Source organism: Nomia melanderi, unplaced genomic scaffold (genome assembly GCF_051020985.1).
Source record: "Nomia melanderi isolate GNS246 unplaced genomic scaffold, iyNomMela1 scaffold0094, whole genome shotgun sequence".
NCBI lineage: Eukaryota > Metazoa > Arthropoda > Insecta > Hymenoptera > Halictidae > Nomia > Nomia melanderi.
In genome coordinates, this window is record NW_027475209.1 from 30,001 (window position 1) to 35,000 (window position 5,000).

General features: G+C 49.5%; 1 non-coding gene across 1 annotated transcript; it reads right to left on the bottom strand.

Moving 5' to 3' along the window:
- Positions 1–1,859: 1,859 nt before the first annotated feature.
- LOC143175472 (5.8S ribosomal RNA) lies at positions 1,860–2,014 on the bottom strand. The gene has a single exon (XR_013000242.1). It is a non-coding gene; the product is annotated as a 5.8S ribosomal RNA (ribosomal RNA).
- Positions 2,015–5,000: the final 2,986 nt, after the last annotated feature.

The following is a 5,000-nucleotide window of genomic DNA, read 5'->3' on the forward strand; positions in this document are numbered from 1 at the left end:
CAGTGGTCTCTGCTGCGTCGCGTGTCTATATTCTCTTTTTACACTCTTCTCCTTCTTCTATCACATTTTACTCGATCGCGAAAAAGACTCTCGCTAGACGATCTCGCGCTCCGGTTAACTTTAACGCCCGTCCGAGAAGAATTTTCGGGGACTGGACGACCGAAGCGGATCTCGCGCGGTCTCGCGATCGACAGTGAAGAGAAGTGCAGAAGAGGAAAAGAAGACACGACAAACACACACCATGGGGCGACCGACGCGTTCGTTTCAACGCTTTCGCACAAAGTCGGCGGCGGTTATATATTTATATCATTATATTCCGGCGGACGGGACGCGACGTTCGAAAGCCTCGCCAAAGAGGAGCTCCTGCCCCTTCCTCTCTCTTTTCTACGAGAAAAGATAAACGTATTTTACGGGGATACGGAAACGTTACCACGTGGTGTCACACACGATCGTCCGTCTCTTCTCTATAGCAGAAACCGATAAAAATACACCTCCCGAAAGAGAGTATATGGTGATTCTTTTTATATATATATATATATATTTCGAAATACAACTGAACGTGGCGGAAGCGCACGGTGGTGGTCCAGCGAGGACACGCGACGACGGGGAATAAGAACTATTCGACCCGTTACGAATACGCATGCTCGTCCCGCACGATTTTAACACACACCGTGTTTTTCTCCAGTCGTCAAAGCGTTCGTGCGTCGAATTCGAAAAATAAAAAAAAAAGAAAAACACCTTTTCTCTCTCTCGGGGTAAAAGAGTCGATGTGTATTGTGTATAAAGGTTCTGCGAGAAGTCTCGTTTTGACGTGTGTTCCGCCGATAACGACGATCCTCCGAAACGGGGATACAGAAACGTTACACCTCACAACACGATCTCCGTCTCTTCTCTATAGCAGAAACCGATAAAAATACACCTCCCGAAAGAGAGTATATGGTGATTCTTTTTATATATATATATTTCGAAATTCAACTGAACGTGGCGGAAGCGCACGGTGATGGTCCAGCGAGGACACGCGACGACGGGGAATAAGAACTATTCGACCCGTTACGAATACGCATGCTCGTCCCGCACGATTTTAACACACACCGTGTTTTTCTCCAGTCGTCAAAGCGTTCGTGCGTCGAATTCGAAAAATAAAAAAAAGAAATACACCTTTTCTCTCTCTCTCGGGGTAAAAAGAGTCGATGTGTATTGTGTATAAAGGTTCTGCTGCGAGAAGTCTCGTTTTGCCGTGTGTTTCGGTAACGACGATCCTCCGAAACGTACATCTCATTCGTAAGAGAGGAAGAAAACAATCTCCCTGGGGCCAGTCGGTAATATACCGACATACGACGTGTCGTGCACATCCGTCTCACGCACGGTATACAAAATATGAATAAAACGTGTGTAGTCTCTCTCTCTCTCGACTTCTTAATATTTTCTTTCACCTCTGACGCATCATTTCAGGTGACGTCGGGAGCGCGGGAAAAAAAATTTTTCTAAACACACGAAACCGTTCATCTCACGAACAGCCGAAAAAGTTGTCGCTCAGATCCATATCGCAGTGGAGCGGTATCCGCGGGCGGTCGTAATTGAACGACGCACGACGCCGCGAACACTCACGCGAGTCCATACAAACGATTCCGATCGTTTTGCAACAACTAGAACGTACACTGTCCGTGAAATTCACAGAATTTTCGCGTGTCCGCGACAAACGCCGACGAGACACCCATCGTTCGCTCGTACGTAGCATCCTTCTCTTAACCCGACTCAGAAACGTTCTTTGCGCCCTTCGGTAAAAAAACGTTCGATCCGAAGAGGTGAACGACGGCGGGGATTTGACAGAGCTACGCAAGCAGTGTATGGTACGTAAACGACCCTCAGCCAGGCGTGGTCCAGGAATTGTATCCGTGGACCGCAATGTGCGTTCGAAATGTCGATGTTCATGTGTCCTGCAGTTCACACGTTGACGCGCAATTAGCTGCGTTCTTCATCGACCCACGAGCCAAGTGATCCACCGTTCAGGGTAATCGTATAAATTTTATATTTCACATATATAATTTTATTCTCATTTGTTCGACCTAATATCTCTCTTCTTTCAAAGAGAAGATAAAAGTTGATACCTGAATCTCCGACCAGCGCGCGAAGGAGATTCAGGCGTCGCCTTGGAGACGACACCGAAGCCTTTCGAGACGAAAAACGTTCAAGTAATATGTATATATTTCTCGACGTTCCGGGCGTATAGTGCATTCAAAAACCCGCGAAAGACGCAGAAGACTCGCACGCGTGGAAACGACGGGGATATATTTTGTATCCTACCCGATACTGAATCCATCGCGTGCAGTCGACCCTCGCGTTCTTCCGATCAGACGCATCTATTGTTGCGCGCATGTTTTCGCGTCGCATCGCGCGAAACGTTGCACGAATCGTACCGATCGATCGATTGAAAGCAAATAATGAAAAAAGACTTCACAGCTGGCTCTTTGCCGGTCATTCGTCCCATGTTATCTCTTGCCGCGAAATTGGCGCGCAAGAGTTGGGTGTCAGACGCGCGGCTTTAAAACGAGCTTCACGGCCGGTCCCTTCGTTACCGCTTTCGTTCTTTCTCTCGGAACGACCATGAACGAACACGACGAGCGACGCTACGGCATACACACGTCCACGGATTCGATTAAAAAAACAGACTTCACAGCTGGCTCTTTGCCGGTCATTCGTCCCATATTATCTCTTGCCGCGAAATTGGCGCGCAAGAGTTGGGTGTCAGACGCACGGCTTTAAAACGAGCTTCACGGCCGGTCCTCTCAATTCCGTGTACGGTACACGCAAGATGCGGGTTCCACTTCCAGACTACCCGGTCCCTTCTCTCTACGAGAATCGATAGTAGAAGAACGGCTCGAAAACGCGTCTCAGAGACTAGGGGAAAAGAAGCGGTATGCGAGCGAAACGAAAACGCATTATGGAAACGTCGCGAAACAATGTTCGACGGTTGCTCGGTTCCAATCGTGCGGCCGTTTCAATTTCTCGTGCGCTTCACCGTCCCTCCGTAACTCTGGCCGATCGCGTATACCGAAGAGCCGACACGCGCAAAAACCACAGGCATTGTATACTGTATATATATATGTTACAGTCACAGCCTTCGCGCGTTTTACTCTCCGACGCGGGGTTTCCACGACGAAAGAGAGACAGTTTCGTGGCGGGTGACTCGGCCGAATCGCTACGACGGGTATTTCTATTATAGAACGAATCATCGCCACCCTTTACCAGTGCCCGACGAAGGAATCACAAGGTCATCTGGAGTTTACAATGCCAGCGACGGTAATTCCAACGAAGACCCGATAAGTCAACTCATCGTTCTATTTCTCCCCTTACAGAAAAGCGAATCGACGCTAATGCACCTCGCGCAAGCACGAACGTTCTCTTCGCGTGGATCATCCCATCGTCGAAAGATGTAAAGACGCATTGGAGATCGTGGTCTCTGGCGGGCTCATTGCACGCCCCACTGCATATCTTTCCTCGAATCGAGAATGATTCGTCCACTAAGGCTGCGAAACTACGCGTCGAGGAAACTAGGGGAAAGAAGCGGGATGCGAGCGAAACGACAATACATTATGGAAACGTCGCGAAACAATGTTCGGCGGTTGCTCGTTTCCTCCTGCGGACGTTTCATTGCTCGGGCGCTTCACGTCCCTCCGTAACCTTCGCGCGATCGCGTGCCCCGGAGAGCCGGCAACCGGTGAACCACAGGCGTATAAACTATAGTCTTCTATAGCAAGCCTTCGGCGGTTACTCTCCGACGCGGGGATTCCACGACGAGAGAGAATTTCGTGGCGGGTGACATCGGTCGAAACGCTACGACGGGTATTTCTATTATAGAACGAATCATCGCCACCCTTTACCAGTGCCCGACGAAGGAATCACAAGGTCATCTGGAGTTTACAATGCCAGCGACGGTAATTCCAACGAAGACCCGATAAGTCAACTCATCGTTCTATTTCTCCCCGTACAGACAAGCGAATCAACGCTATCGCACCTCACGCATGCACGAACGTTCTCTTCGCGTGAATCGTCCCATCGTCGAAAGATATAGCCGCTTGGAGATCGTGGCCCATCAAGTTCTTCCGTAACTCCTGCGCGATCGCGTACCCCGGAGAGCAGGCAACCGGTGAACCACAGGCGTATAAACTATAGTCTTCTATAGCAAGCCTTCGCGTTTACTCTACGACGCGGGGATTCCACGACGAGAGAGATTTTCGTGGCGGGTGACACGGCCGAATCGCTACGACGGGTATTTCTATTATAGAACGAATCATCGCCACCCTTTACCAGTGCCCGACGAAGGAATCACAAGGTCATCTGGAGTTTACAATGCCAGCGACGGTAATTCCAACGAAGACCCGATAAGTCAACTCATCGTTCTATTTCTCCCCGTACAGAAAAGCGAATCGGCGCTATCGCACCTCACGCAAGCAGGAATGATCTCTTCGCGTGGATCGTCCCATCGTCGAAAGATGTAAGACGTACAGAAATCGTGGTCCATCACGATTATTCGTAACTCTCCGAGTCGCGTATCTGAGAGTAGGACAAACGGAGAACCACAGGCATAAATAATACTATATATTTCTTATATAGTTAGCCTTCGCGTTTTACTCTCCGACATGGGGATTCCACGACGAGAGAGAGTTTCGTGGCGGGTGACTCGGCCGAATCGCTACGACGGGTATTTCTATTATAGAACGAATCATCGCCACCCTTTACCAGTGCCCGACGAAGGAATCACAAGGTCATCTGGAGTTTACAATGCCAGCGACGGTAATTCCAACGAAGACCCGATAAGTCAACTCATCGTTCTATTTCTCCCCGTACAGAAAAGCGAATCGACGCTATCGCACCTCGCGCGAGCACGTAACTACTCTTCGCGTGGATCGTCCCATCGTCGAAAGATGTAAGACGCACGGAAATCGTGGCCCATCAACGTTTTTTTGTAACTCTGCCGATCGCGTATCACAGAGCCGAGA